Below are 15,951 nucleotides of genomic sequence, written 5' to 3'. Positions count from 1 at the left end.
TTTATTTTTCGCCCGAAAAAAAAAAACGAAAGGCGTACCACTGTCGTTTTTTTTTCGGGTCGAAATTTTGAGTTTCGATATCTCAGCTCTGGAAGGGTCTAGAGCCTCCATTTTTGCACTCAGGTCAAAGTCTCGCGGCCCTCTATCATAATCCAGAGTTTTGAGAAGATTGGAGAAACTTGATTTTTCGCCCGAAAACTGAAAAAAACGTAAGGGGTAACACTGTCGTTTTTTTTTTCGGGTCGAAATTTTGAGTTTCGATATCTCAGCTCTGGAAGGGTCTAGAGCCTCCATTTTTGCGCTCAGGTCAAAGTCTCGCGGCCCTATATCATAATCCAGAGTTTTGAGAAGATTGGAGAAACTTGATTTTTCGCCCAAAAACTGAAAAAAACGTAAGGGGTAACACTGTGGGTTTTTTTTCGGGTCGAAATTTTGAGTTTCGATATCTCAGCTCTGGAAGGGTCTAGAGCCTCCATTTTTGCACTCAGGTTTAAGTCTCATGGCCCTCTATCAGAATCCAGAGTTTTGAGAGGATTGGAGAAACTTCATTTTTCGCCCGAAAAAAAACCCCGAAAGGGGTACCACTGTGTTTTTTTTTTCGGGTCGAAATTTTGAGTTTCAATATCTTAGCTCTGGAAGGGTCTAGAGCCTTCATTTTTGCACTCAGGTTTAAGTCTCATGGCCCTCTATTAGAATCCAGAGTTTTGAGAAGATTGGAGAAACTTTATTTTTCGCCCGAAAAAAAAAAAAACGGAAGGCGTACCACTGTCGTTTTTTTTCGGGTCGAAATTTTGAGTTTCGATATCTCAGCTCTGGAAGGGTCTTGAGCCTCAATTTTTGCACGCAGGTTTAAGTCTCATGGCCCTCTATCGGAATCCAGAGTTTTGAGAGGATTGGAGAAACTTCATTTTTCGCCTAAAAAAAAAAACGAAAGGGGTACCATTGTCATTTTTTTTTCCGGGTCGAAATTTTGAGTTTCGATTTCTCAGCTCTGGAAGGGTCTAGAGCCTCCATTTTTGCGCTCAGGTCAAAGTCTCGCGGCCCTCTATCATAATCCAGAGTTTTGAGAAGATTGGAGAAACTTGATTTTTCGCCCAAAAACTGAAAAAAACGTAAGGGGTAACACTGTCGTTTTTTTTTTCGGGTCGAAATTTTGAGTTTCGATATCTCAGCTCTGGAAGGGTCTAGAGCCTCCATTTTTGCACTCAGGTTTAAGTCTCATGGCCCTCTATCAGAATCCAGAGTTTTGAGAGGATTGGAGAAACTTCATTTTTCGCCCGAAAAAAAACCCCGAAAGGGGTACCACTGTGTTTTTTTTTTCGGGTCGAAAATTTGAGTTTCAATATCTTAGCTCTGGAAGGGTCTAGAGCCTTCATTTTTGCACTCAGGTTTAAGTCTCATGGCCCTCTATTAGAATCCAGAGTTTTGAGAAGATTGGAGAAACTTTATTTTTCGCCCGAAAAAAAAAAAACGAAAGGCGTACCACTGTCGTTTTTTTTTCGGGTCGAAATTTTGAGTTTCGATATCTCAGCTCTGGAAGGGTCTAGAGCCTCCATTTTTGCACTCAGGTCAAAGTCTCGCGGCCCTCTATCATAATCCAGAGTTTTGAGAAGATTGGAGAAACTTGATTTTTCGCCCGAAAACTGAAAAAAACGTAAGGGGTAACACTGTCGTTTTTTTTTTCGGGTCGAAATTTTGAGTTTCGATATCTCAGCTCTGGAAGGGTCTAGAGCCTCCATTTTTGCGCTCAGGTCAAAGTCTCGCGGCCCTATATCATAATCCAGAGTTTTGAGAAGATTGGAGAAACTTGATTTTTCGCCCAAAAACTGAAAAAAACGTAAGGGGTAACACTGTGGGTTTTTTTTCGGGTCGAAATTTTGAGTTTCGATATCTCAGCTCTGGAAGGGTCTAGAGCCTCCATTTTTGCACTCAGGTTTAAGTCTCATGGCCCTCTATCAGAATCCAGAGTTTTGAGAGGATTGGAGAAACTTCATTTTTCGCCCGAAAAAAAACCCCGAAAGGGGTACCACTGTGTTTTTTTTTTCGGGTCGAAATTTTGAGTTTCAATATCTTAGCTCTGGAAGGGTCTAGAGCCTTCATTTTTGCACTCAGGTTTAAGTCTCATGGCCCTCTATTAGAATCCAGAGTTTTGAGAAGATTGGAGAAACTTTATTTTTCGCCCGAAAAAAAAAAACGGAAGGCGTACCACTGTCGTTTTTTTTCGGGTCGAAATTTTGAGTTTCGATATCTCAGCTCTGGAAGGGTCTAGAGCCTCAATTTTTGCACGCAGGTTTAAGTCTCATGGCCCTCTATCGGAATCCAGAGTTTTGAGAGGATTGGAGAAACTTCATTTTTCGCCTAAAAAAAAAAACGAAAGGGGTACCACTGTCATTTTTTTTTCCGGGTCGAAATTTTGAGTTTCGATTTCTCAGCTCTGGAAGGGTCTAGAGCCTCCATTTTTGCGCTCAGGTCAAAGTCTCGCGGCCCTCTATCATAATCCAGAGTTTTGAGAAGATTGGAGAAACTTGATTTTTCGCCCGAAAACTGAAAAAAACGTAAGGGGTAACACTGTCGGTTTTTTTTCGGGTCGGAAATTTTGAGTTTCGATATCTCAGCTCTGGAAGGGTCTAGAGCCCCCATTTTTGCGCTCAGGTCAAAGTCTCGCGGCCCTCTATCATAATCCAGAGTTTTGAGAAGATTGGAGAAACTTGATTTTTCGCCCGAAAACTGAAAAAAACGTAAGGGGTACCACTGTGGGTTTTTTTCGGGTCGAAATTTTGAGTTTCGATATCTCAGCTCTGGAAGGGTCTAGAGCCTCCATTTTTGCGCTCAGGTCAAAGTCTCGCGGCCCTCTATCATAATCCAGAGTTTTGAGAAGATTGGAGAAACTTGATTTTTCGCCCGAAAACTGAAAAAACGTTAGGGGTAACACTGTCGTTTTTTTTTTCGGGTCGAAATTTTGAGTTTCGATATCTCAGCTCTGGAAGGGTCTAGAGCCTCTATTTTTGCGCTCATGTCAAAGTCTCGCGGCCCTCTATCATAATCCAGAGTTTTGAGAAGATTGGAGAAACTTGATTTTTCGCCCGAAAACTGAAAAAAACGTAAGGGGTAACACTGTCGTTTTTTTTTCGGGTCGAAATTTTTAGTTTCGATATCTTAGCTCTGGAAGGGTCTAGAGCCTTCATTTTTGCACTCAGGTTTAAGTCTCATGGCCCTCTATTAGAATCCAGAGTTTTGAGAAGATTGGAGAAACTTGATTTTTCGCCCGAAAAAAAAAAAACGAAAGGCGTACCACTGTCGTTTTTTTTTCGGGTCGAAATTTTGAGTTTCGATATCTCAGCTCTGGAAGGGTCTAGAGCCTCCATTTTTGCACTCAGGTTTAAGTCTCATGGCCCTCTATTAGAATCCAGAGTTTTGAGAAGATTGGAGAAACTTTATTTTTCGCCCGAAAAAAAAACACGAAAGGCGTACCACTGTCGTTTTTTTTCGGGTCGAAATTTTGAGTTTCGATATCTCAGCTCTGGAAGGGTCTAGAGCCTCCATTTTTGCACGCAGGTTTAAGTCTCATGGCCCTCTATCAGAATCCAGAGTTTTGAGAGGATTGGAGAAACTTCATTTTTCGCCTAAAAAAAAAAACGAAAGGGGTACCACTGTCATTTTTTTTTTCGGGTCGAAATTTTGAGTTTCGATATCTCAGCTCTGGAAGGGTCTAGAGCCTCCATTTTTGCACTCAGGTTTAAGTCTCATGGCCCTCTATCATAATATAGAGTTTTGAGAAGATTGGAGAAACTTGATTTTTCGCCCGAAAACTGAAAAAAACGTAAGGGGTAACACTGTCGTTTTTTTTTCGGGTCGAAATTTTGAGTTTCGATTTCTCAGCTCTGGAAGGGTCTAGAGCCTCCATTTTTGCGCTCAGGTCAAAGTCTCGCGGCCCTCTATCATAATCCAGAGTTTTGAGAAGATTGGAGAAACTTGATTTTTCGCCCGAAAACTGAAAAAAACGTAAGGGGTAACACTGTCGTTTTTTTTTCGGGTCGAAATTTTGAGTTTCGATATCTCAGCTCTGGAAGGGTCTAGAGCCCCCATTTTTGCGCTCAGGTCAAAGTCTCGCGGCCCTCTATCATAATCCAGAGTTTTGAGAAGATTGGAGAAACTTGATTTTTCGCCCGAAAACTGAAAAAAACGTAAGGGGTACCACTGTGGTTTTTTTTCGGGTCGAAATTTTGAGTTTCGATATCTCAGCTCTGGAAGGGTCTAGAGCCCCCATTTTTGCGCTCAGGTCAAAAGTCTCGCGGCCCTCTATCATAATCCAGAGTTTTGAGAAGATTGGAGAAACTTGATTTTTCGCCCGAAAACTGAAAAAAACGTAAGGGGTAACACTGTCGTTTTTTTTTTCGGGTCGAAATTTTGAGTTTCGATATCTCAGCTCTGGAAGGGTCTAGAGCCTCTATTTTTGCGCTCAGGTCAAAGTCTCGCGGCCCTCTATCATAATCCAGAGTTTTGAGAAGATTGGAGAAACTTGATTTTTCGCCCGAAAACTGAAAAAAACGTAAGGGGTAACACTGTCGTTTTTTTTTTCGGGTCGAAATTTTGAGTTTCGATATCTCAGCTCTGGAAGGGTCTAGAGCCTCCATTTTTGCGCTCAGGTCAAAGTCTCGCGGCTCTCTATCATAATCCAGAGTTTTGAGAAGATTGGAGAAACTTGATTTTTCGCCCAAAAACTGAAAAAAACATAAGGGGTAACACTGTCGTTTTTTTTTTCGGGTCGAAATTTTGAGTTTCGATATCTCAGCTCTGGAAGGGTCTAGAGCCTCCATTTTTGCACTCAGGTTTAAGTCTCATGGCCCTCTATCAGAATCCAGAGTTTTGAGAGGATTGGAGAAACTTCATTTTTCGCCCGAAAAAAAAAAACGAAAGGGGTACCACTGTGTTTTTTTTTTTTTTCGGGTCGAAATTTTGAGTTTCAATATCTTAGCTCTGGAAGGGTCTAGAGCCTTCATTTTTGCACTCAGGTTTAAGTCTCATGGCCCTCTATTAGAATCCAGAGTTTTGAGAAGATTGGAGAAACGTTATTTTTCGCCCGAAAAAACAAAACGAAAGGCGTACCACTGTCGTTTTTTTTGGGGTCGAAATTTTGAGTTTCGATATCTCAGCTCTGGAAGGGTCTAGAGCCTCCATTTTTGCACGCAGGTTTAAGTCTCATGGCCCTCTATCAGAATCCAGAGTTTTGAGAGGATTGGAGAAACTTCATTTTTCGCCTAAAAAAAAAAACGAAAGGGGTACCACTGTCATTTTTTTTTCGGGTCGAAATTTTGAGTTTCGATATCTCAGCTCTGGAAGGGTCTAGAGCCTCCATTTTTGCACTCAGGTTTAAGTCTCATGGCCCTCTATCATAATATAGAGTTTTGAGAAGATTGGAGAAACTTGATTTTTCGCCCGAAAACTGAAAAAAAAACGTAAGGGGTAACACTGTCGTTTTTTTTTCGGGTCGAAATTTTGAGTTTCGATTTCTCAGCTCTGGAAGGGTCTAGAGCCTCCATTTTTGCGCTCAGGTCAAAGTCTCGCGGCCCTCTATCATAATCCAGAGTTTTGAGAAGATTGGAGAAACTTGATTTTTCGCCCGAAAACTGAAAAAAACGTAAGGGGTACCACTGTGGTTTTTTTTTTTCGGGTCGAAATTTTGAGTTTCAATATCTTAGCTCTGGAAGGGTCTAGAGCCTTCATTTTTGCACTCAGGTTTAAGTCTCATGGCCCTCTATTAGAATCCAGAGTTTTGAGAGGATTGGAGAAACTTAATTTTTCGCCTGAAAAAAAAAAACGAAAGGGGTACCACTGTCGTTTTTTTTTCGTGACGAAATTTTGAGTTTCGATATCTCAGCTCTGGAAGGGTCTAGAGCCTTCATTTTTGCACTCAGGTTTAAGTCTCATGGCCCTCTATTAGAATCCAGAGTTTTGAGAAGATTGGAGAAACTTTATTTTTCGCTCAAAAAAAAAAAACGAAAGGGGTACCACTGTCGTTTTTTTTTTCGTGACGAAATTTTGAGTTTCGATATCTCAGCTCTGGAAGGGTCTAGAGCCTTCATTTTTGCACTCAGGTTTAAGTCTCATGGCCCTCTATTAGAATCCAGAGTTTTGAGAAGATTGGAGAAACTTTATTTTTCGCTCAAAAAAAAAAAAACGAAAGGGGTACCACTGTCGTTTTTTTTTCGTGACGAAATTTTGAGTTTCGATATCTCAGCTCTGGAAGGGTCTAGAGCCTTCATTTTTGCACTCAGGTTTAAGTCTCATGGCCCTCTATTAGAATCCAGAGTTTTGAGAAGATTGGAGAAACTTAATTTTTCGCCCGAAAAAAAAAAACGAAAGGGGTACCACTGTCGTTTTTTTTTTCGTGACGAAATTTTGAGTTTCGATATCTCAGCTCTGGAAGGGTCTAGAGCCTCCATTTTTGCACTCAGGTTTAAGTCTCATGGCCCTCTATCATAATATAGAGTTTTGAGAAGATTGGAGAAACTTGATTTTTCGCCCGAAAACTGAAAAAAACGTAAGGGGTAACACTGTCGTTTTTTTTTCGGGTCGAAATTTTGAGTTTCGATTTCTCAGCTCTGGAAGGGTCTAGAGCCTCCATTTTTGCACTCAGGTCAAAGTCTCGCGGCCCTCTATGATAATCCAGAGTTTTGAGAAGATTGGAGAAACTTGATTTTTCGCCCGAAAACTGAAAAAAACGTAAGGGGTAACACTGTCGTTTTTTTTTTCGGGTCGAAATTTTGAGTTTCGATATCTCAGCTCTGGAAGGGTCTAGAGCCTCCATTTTTGCACTCAGGTTTAAGTCTCATGGCCCTCTATCAGAATCAAGAGTTTTGAGAGGATAGTGAGAGGATACCACGACAGTGGTACCCCTTTCGGTTTTTTTTATGCGAAAAATAAAGTTTCTCCAATCTTCTCAAAACTCTGGATTCTAATAGAGGGCCATGAGACTTAAACCTGAGTGCAAAAATGAAGGCTCTAGACCCTTCCAGAGCTAAGATATTGAAACTCAAAATTTCGACCCGAAAAAAAACCCCACAGTGGTACCCCTTTCGTTTTTTTTTTTTCGGGCAAAAAATGAAGTTTCTCCAATCCTCTCAAAACTCTGGATTCTGATAGAGGGCCATGAGACTTAAACCTGAGTGCAAAAATGGAGGCTCTAGACCCTTCCAGAGCTGAGATATCGAAACTCAAAATTTCCACCCGAAAAAAAACGACAGTGTTACCCCTTACGTTTTTTTCAGTTTTTGGGCGAAAAATCAAGTTTCTCCAATCTTCTCAAAACTCTGGATTATGATAGAGGGCCGCGAGACTTTGACCTGAGTGCAAAAATGGAGGCTCTAGACCCTTCCAGAGCTGAGATATCGAAACTCAAAATTTCGACCCGAAAAAAAAACGACAGTGTTACCCCTTACGTTTTTTTCAGTTTTCGGGCGAAAAATCAAGTTTCTCCAATCTTCTCAAAACTCTGGATTATGATAGAGGGCCGCGAGACTTTGACCTGAGCGCAAAAATGGAGGCTCTAGACCCTTCCAGAGCTGAGATATCGAAACTAAAAATTTCGACCTGAAAAAAAAACGACAGTGTTACCCCTTACGTTTTTTTCAGTTTTCGGGCGAAAAATCAAGTTTCTCCAATCTTCTCAAAACTCTGGATTATGATAGAGGGCCGCGAGACTTTGACCTGAGCGCAAAAATGGAGGCTCTAGACCCTTCCAAAGCTGAGATATCAAAACTAAAAATTTCGACCCGAAAAAAAAACGACAGTGTTACCCCTTACGTTTTTTTCAGTTTTCGGGCGAAAAATCAAGTTTCTCCAATCTTCTCAAAACTCTGGATTATGATAGAGGGCTGCGAGACTTTGTCCTGAGTGCAAAAATGGAGGCTCTAGACCCTTCCAGAGCTGAGATATCGAAACTCAAAATTTCGACCCGAAAAAAAATACGACAGTGTTACCCCTTACGTTTTTTTCAGTTTTCGGGCGAAAAATCAAGTTTCTCCAATCTTCTCAAAACTCTGGATTATGATATAGGGCCGCGAGACTTTGACCTGAGCGCAAAAATGGAGGCTCTAGACCCTTCCAGAGCTGAGATATCGAAACTCAAAATTTCGACCCGAAAAAAAAAACGACAGTGTTACCCCTTACGTTTTTTTCAGTTTTCGGGGCGAAAAATCAAGTTTCTCCAATCTTCTCAAAACTCTATATTATGATAGAGGGCCATGAGACTTAAACCTGAGTGCACAAATGGAGGCTCTAGACCCTTCCAGAGCTGAGATATCGAAACTCAAAATTTCGACCCGAAAAAAAAAATATGACAGTGGTACCCCTTTCGTTTTTTTTTTTAGGCGAAAAATGAAGTTTCTCCAATCCTCTCAAAACTCTGGATTCTGATAGAGGGCCATGAGACTTAAACCTGAGTGCAAAAATGGAGGCTCTAGACCCTTCCAGAGCTGAGATATCGAAACTCAAAATTTCGTCACGAAAAAAAAAACGACAGTGGTACCCCTTTCGTTTTTTTTTTTTCGGGCGAAAAATTAAGTTTCTCCAATCTTCTCAAAACTCTGGATTCTAATAGAGGGCCATGAGACTTAAACCTGAGTGCAAAATTGAAGGCTCTAGACCCTTCCAGAGCTAAGATATTGAAACTCAAAATTTCGACCCGAAAAAAAAAACCACAGTGGTACCCCTTTGGTTTTTTTTTTTTCGGGCGAAAAATGAAGTTTCTCCAATCCTCTCAAAACTCTGGATTCTGATAGAGGGCCATTAGACTTAAACCTGAGTGCAAAAATGGAGGCTCTAGACCCTTCCAGAGCTGAGATATCGAAACTCAAAATTTCGACCCGAAAAAAAAAACGACAGTGTTACCCCTTTCGTTTTTTTCAGTTTTTGGGCGAAAAATCAAGTTTCTCCAATCTTCTCAAAACTCTGGATTATGATAGAGGGCCGCGAGACTTTGACCTGAGCGCAAAAATGGAGGCTCTAGACCCTTCCAGAGCTGAGATATCGAAACTCAAAATTTCGACCCGAAAAAAAAAACGACAGTGTTACCCCTTACGTTTTTTTCAGTTTTCGGGCCAAAAATGACGTTTCTCCAATCCTCTCAAAACTCTGGATTATGATAGAGGGCCGCGAGACTTAAACCTGAGTGCAAAAATGGAGGCTCTAGACCCTTCCAGAGCTGAGATATCGAAACTCAAAATTTCGACCCGAAAAAAAAAACCACAGTGGTACCCCTTTCGGTTTTTTTTTCGGGCGAAAAATGAAGTTTCTCCAATCCTCTCAAAACTCTGGATTCTGATAGAGGGCCATGAGACTTAAACCTGAGTGCAAAAATGGAGGCTCTAGACCCTTCCAGAGCTGAGATATCGAAACTCAAAATTTCGACCCGAAAAAAAAACGACAGTGTTACCCCTTACGTTTTTTTTCAGTTTTTGGGCGAAAAATCAAGTTTCTCCAATCTTCTCAAAACTCTGGATTAGGATAGAGGGCCGCGAGACTTTGACCTGAGTGCAAAAATGGAGGCTCTAGACCCTTCCAGAGCTGAGATATTGAAACTCAAAATTTCGACCCGAAAAAAAAACGACAGTGTTACCCCTTACGTTTTTTTCAGTTTTCGGGCGAAAAATCAAGTTTCTCCAATCTTCTCAAAACTCTGGATTATGATAGAGGGCCGCGAGACTTTGACCTGAGCGCAAAAATGGAGGCTCTAGACCCTTCCAGAGCTGAGATATCGAAACTAAAAATTTCGACCCGAAAAAAAAACGACAGTGTTACCCCTTACGTTTTTTTCAGTTTTCGGGCGAAAAATCAAGTTTCTCCAATCTTCTCAAAACTCTGGATTATGATAGAGGGCCGCGAGACTTTGACCTGAGCGCAAAAATGGAGGCTCTAGACCCTTCCAAAGCTGAGATATCGAAACTAAAAATTTCGACCCGAAAAAAAAAACGACAGTGTTACCCCTTACGTTTTTTTCAGTTTTCGGGCGAAAAATCAAGTTTCTCCAATCTTCTCAAAACTCTGGATTATGATAGAGGGCCGCGAGACTTTGACCTGAGCGCAAAAATGGAGGCTCTAGACCCTTCCAGAGCTGAGATATCGAAACTCAAAATTTCGACCCGAAAAAAAATACGACAGTGTTACCCCTTACGTTTTTTTCAGTTTTCGGGCGAAAAATCAAGTTTCTCCAATCTTCTCAAAACTCTGGATTATGATATAGGGCCGCGAGACTTTGACCTGAGCACAAAAATGGAGGCTCTAGACCCTTCCAGAGCTGAGATATCGAAACTCAAAATTTCGTCACGAAAAAAAAAACGACAGTGGTACCCCTTTCGTTTTTTTTTTTCGGGCGAAAAATTAAGTTTCTCCAATCTTCTCAAAACTCTGGATTCTAATAGAGGGCCATGAGACTTAAACCTGAGTGCAAAAATGAAGGCTCTAGACCCTTCCAGAGCTAAGATATTGAAACTCAAAATTTCGACCCGAAAAAAAAAACCACAGTGGTACCCCTTTCGTTTTGTTTTTTTCGGGCGAAAAATGAAGTTTCTCCAATCCTCTCAAAACTCTGGATTCTGATAGAGGGCCATTAGACTTAAACCTGAGTGCAAAAATGGAGGCTCTAGACCCTTCCAGAGCTGAGATATCGAAACTCAAAATTTCGACCCGAAAAAAAAAACGACAGTGTTACCCCTTTCGTTTTTTTCAGTTTTTGGGCGAAAAATCAAGTTTCTCCAATCTTCTCAAAACTCTGGATTATGATAGAGGGCCGCGAGACTTTGACCTGAGCGCAAAAATGGAGGCTCTAGACCCTTCCAGAGCTGAGATATCGAAACTCAAAATTTCGACCCGAAAAAAAAAACGACAGTGTTACCCCTTACGTTTTTTTCAGTTTTCGGGCGAAAAATGACGTTTCTCCAATCCTCTCAAAACTCTGGATTCTGATAGAGGGCCATGAGACTTAAACCTGAGTGCAAAAATGGAGGCTCTAGACCCTTCCAGAGCTGAGATATCGAAACTCAAAATTTCGTCACGAAAAAAAAAAACGACAGTGGTACCCCTTTCGGTTTTTTTTTTCGGGCGAAAAATAACGTTTCTCCAATCTTCTCAAAACTCTGGATTCTAATAGAGGGCCATGAGACTTAAACCTGAGTGCAAAAATGAAGGCTCTAGACCCTTCCAGAGCTAAGATATTGAAACTTCATTTTTCGCCTAAAAAAAAAAAACGAAAGGGGTACCACTGTCATTTTTTTTTTCGGGTGGAAATTTTGAGTTTCGATATCTCAGCTCTGGAAGGGTCTAGAGCCTCCATTTTTGCACTCAGGTTTAAGTCTCATGGCCCTCTATCATAATATAGAGTTTTGAGAAGATTGGAGAAACTTGATTTTTCGCCCGAAAACTGAAAAAAACGTAAGGGGTAACACTGTCGTTTTTTTTTTCGGGTCGAAATTTTGAGTTTCGATTTCTCAGCTCTGGAAGGGTCTAGAGCCTCCATTTTTGCGCTCAGGTCAAAGTCTCGCGGCCCTCTGTTAGAATCCAGAGTTTTGAGAAGATTGGAGAAACTTTATTTTTCGCCCAAAAAAAAAAAACGAAAGGGGTACCCAGAGTGCTCCCTCCCACAGGTGGAGAAATTTTTGAATTAACAAATAAGAAAAAAATTGACTTTTCCTCTTTTATTATAGAACACATACAAACTACTTAGGCAAGGCGCTATTGCCTTACACATCTCTCTCCATGACGGTGAGAGACACATTTATACATTAGGCAGTAAATGAACCAAGAACATCTGATCTAACATTATCACACATAACTATCACAAAAACTTAAAGATCTTACTGCAATAACACAACTCTCAATAAAAAAATACCCATAAAATTACACATAACCTGCAGCAGTCGTGTCTGTCTTCTCATTAGCAACAGTATTTTTGTCTACTTATATTCTATACTTGAGTTTACATTTTTTTTAAATGAATTTGACTAATAAAAGTGTGGATTGGTGCTTTATCCTGCCTTTTTAAAATAGTTGAATGAATGATCGCGAGATGCGATCGTAGATCAGAACGCCCGCAGCATAGAGGAGAATGAGTCAACTCTGAAAATTAATTAAGCATTTTGGTCATGTTAAAGGGTGTATTGGATGGGCTTTTATTCCGGGTTTGTTTTTATTTGTTGGAAAAATAAATATAGAAATATAATTTGACACAAGAGGGCAGTAAAGCCCTATTTATGGTTGTGAGTTTAAACTAACCGTGACATCTACACGTTTTACTCATTAGCCTGCTTCATTAAAAACGTGACATTTAGACATTTTCTTCGGCGTGGATCCATGCAAATGAATCATTTTCACCTTGAAAATAATAAAAGTTTTGTTGTTTTTTTTGTGTTTTTTTTTGTTTTTTGCATTTTAAATAATAGAACATTTCTCAGTGATCGTAAATAAAACAAAATTCCATTTTCTCGGTTTAATGAAAACCAATAGGTCGTTATGGCAGAGGCGAATAACGCAAACGACTAAATAAATAGTCTAGAAATAAATTGTCAAAATATCGACGTAATTCGAATCAATAATGTTTGAAGTTGTTTTAGAGCTATGAATTATCTTCAACTTGCATATTGGTCATTTAACTCCCCTGTGATGTCTCTTGGTGTATTTAGTATCAGTACTCTCAACTGAAACTTTTGTTATGTCTACTATACTATTATTATTATTTCACCAATTTCATGTTTTTATTTGGATTAAGGGTAAATATAAAAATATATTATTTTAGTGTTTATGTGTGACGTTACATCCTGTAAATCTTATTCTAATTGAAAAAGAATATATGTTATTGTACATTTATATTTACTTTTTCCATAGGCAATCATAAATGCCCTGTCTGTCTCCTGGCTGGGATATCTCCTCACAGGAGGCTGAGCAGGTCTTCCTTTCTGGATTATCATTGCAGGTCAGAGTAGATTATTCATTATTTTTGCACAATGCCCCGTGCACCCTTTTGTTACTGATAATTCTGTTACAGTAACACAACTGTGACTGTTCTCTGCAACTATTTCAGTGAAGTGGAAGATTTTAACTGACAAATTGACAAACAATTGAGGAAAGAAAGGAGACCATTCAATTGTTGGCTGTTACTTTTACATTTACACATTTGGACTCTGGAATTAGATGTCAGTAACATGAATATTCAATTTGACTTTCTCTCTCTCTACAACTCCAACATTTCATAACTGTTTAGTGTTAAATCTGAAATATATATTTGAACATGTTAAACTCATTTGTATCTCTCTCTCTCTCTCTCTCTCTCTCTCTCTCTCTCTCTCTCTCTCTCTCAGAGTTGAAGCCATTCCTGCAGCAACTGGTGGAAAACGGGGGATCTTTTTGGTGCTTTTATAATTTATCTATTTATCTAACATAAATAATTTTGTTCTTTCGTATAATATAAATAAATACATATGTATATATAAATAAATTCATGCTTGAATCATTCTCGAGTTTTGCCTTCTGATATTCTGGCCATATCATTTAGTGACTGCATGTGCTGATTCCATCGTTATTTTATCTGATAATGAGCAAATTAGTTAAACTTGAGTAGGTTAATCAATATACAGCATAATTCAAGAAACTAGGGCTCACACCACTTTTCAGTTGAATAAGATATACATTTTTAATTTGTTTTGTATAAATTTACATTTTTGTAAATGTCTCTGATGCATTTTGAATAAAAAAACACATTTTATAAAAATACTCCTGAGATTAAATGTCTTTCGAACTATGTACGTACAAACTAAAACAAGGGTCCTGTAACCGGGGTCCTAAAGCTGCAGCCTCCGATTGTGCAGGGATTTGCTCTGAACAACTGACATTGGTTATTTTAACAAAAAGTTATCACACTTGCATAAATGGGTCATTTTTTAACCATATGTGTAAACTTGATGTATTAACACAAAATATTACATTAAAAAAATCATTTGTGACCAAGATATTTTGAACTATGATGATATTTTGATATGTTAAACTCATAAAACCTGTACATAAGAGGAAGCGAGAGATTAACTGTTTTTTTATGTATTAGAATATTGTGCAAAAGTTCATTTATTTCGGTAATTCAACATAGCTATATGCCGTAATCATCAAATTTATAACACATAAATGCATGAAATATCTCACTTTGCTTATAATGACTAATGAGTAGATTATATATTAGTATATGATTTAAGGTTTACATAAATTCCATTCTGCCATTTCAAAGTAATTTGCTATAACAGGCATTAACAGGTGAATTCTTAATTTGTAAAAATGCAATATTTCTATAACCACATAGAAAGAAATGTTTAAAAAAGTTTTTTATTATTATTTTTTAGAAGGGATAACTATAAGTGCAGTTTGGATCCCATATAATTAAGAAAGAGATAAAAACTCATTTTAGTTTAAGTATAGATGCTCCCTTATATGTTTATTATAGCAAAACCATGATTATTGATTACCATTTGTAACAGAAATACAAGAGAAATACAAAAATATCGTTTTAAGGTACATTGTTTACTTGTCATTAACTTACAAAACCAGTGAGCAATGCAAACGTATTGTCTAATACAGCTGTTAAGGGAGTGCTTGTGATTTAGACGATTCCAAGCCTGCCAAAGCGTCACAATTTAACTGCACCAATAATCTGTAGTGCCACATCTCTACACAAATAACCTCATCTTTATTATAAATCAATAACTACTATGATAACAACCATAAACATATTCCGACAGGAAGCAGCGGCATTTTGAGCATGTGTACACGTCACGAATCACATCAAATTGAGTCACGTGCCGTCTTTGGACATGGACGAGGCTTCCGACGTCACACATGGATGGGCGTGGCTTCTGACGTCACACGTGGATGGGCGTGGCTTCTGACGTCATACTTGGATGTGGGCGGGGTTGGATATCCACCGCAGGATGCAGCGAGCTGTAGTTGAGACAATATGGCTCCTAGGGTCATTCGGGTACTCAAACCCCTCCACCACGTTAAGGTGGCAGTTCAAGGAGGGGTGAAAGAAATTATTTTTTTATTTTTTTTTATTATGCAAAAAATAGTACATATTTTAAATTAATATAATTTGTTTGTACTTAATATAACAATTAATTGACAGTTTATAGAGACCCGATTTGTCATGACACCGGCCCAAGCCAAAAGAACACACCTCAAAATCTCTATAATATGGACGTTCTTTCAAAATGTTGTTGTCACATTTGATCCAACTAATGTGCAGAGAAACCAAGAAAAACTAAAAAGGAAACTATATAATAGAGAAAACCTCTGCCGACCCTCATGACTGTGGCTGCACCCAATATCACATCTCTTGATAGGTAGGTACTTTTACATCATGTATTTTCAACTGATAAAAAGTTCTATATGTATATATCAGTAGTATGAATCATGAATCTGGATGCAATATATTTGTCATGTTACCATTTTTAAGTACTACTGTAGTCCCTTACTGATTGTAAATTACATGATGAAAAATGTAGTCAGTAACGTATTACATTACACATTTTATGTAATATAATCAGACTACTATGTGGTTACTTTGACCCAAAACTTTTCATAATGATTTGAATTGGATAATCTTGTGCCATTTTGATAAAAATACAAAGAGAAAGAAAATATATACCATTCTTTTTGAAGGGCCTTAAAACAACTTTGCCTTTACTGTCAAGTCAACTCTCCGCTTTGTGGGATAGTCTACTAGAAGCACACTTCAGAATCTCATCAGAAGTAGTAGGTCATCCAGGTACTTCACCTGCTGTTTTACAAATATGAATTAAGGATGTGTAATGCACAGTTTACCAAAATATGATTATTGTTTTAAGAATGTGCAACGTTATAAAGTATGGTCCTTGCTTTGCAAAAAAACAAACAAATCAAGAGTGCACACTTTCACAG

At 38.8% G+C, this 15,951-nt stretch overlaps 1 long non-coding RNA gene across 2 annotated transcripts in view; it reads left to right on the top strand.

The window, feature by feature from the left end:
• Nucleotides 1-13,501, top strand: part of LOC148976974 (uncharacterized) — a 28,040-nt gene extending 14,539 nt beyond the window's left edge. The window contains exons 2-4 of one of the 2 annotated variants that reach the window (XR_016145696.1): nt 12,877-12,964; nt 13,073-13,184; nt 13,350-13,501. This is a non-coding gene — a long non-coding RNA (uncharacterized LOC148976974). The remainder of the gene's footprint in view (nt 1-12,876; nt 12,965-13,072; nt 13,185-13,349) is intronic. The other variant, XR_016145697.1, reaches the window with a different exon arrangement.
• The last annotated feature ends 2,450 nt before the right edge of the window (nt 13,502-15,951 follow it).

Source organism: Pimephales promelas, chromosome 12, assembly GCF_988280905.1.
Source record: "Pimephales promelas chromosome 12, fPimPro1.hap1.1, whole genome shotgun sequence".
Classification (NCBI taxonomy): domain Eukaryota; kingdom Metazoa; phylum Chordata; class Actinopteri; order Cypriniformes; family Leuciscidae; genus Pimephales; species Pimephales promelas.
The sequence above is the reverse complement of the archived record's forward strand: the minus strand, read 5'-3'. Positions and strand labels throughout refer to the sequence as shown.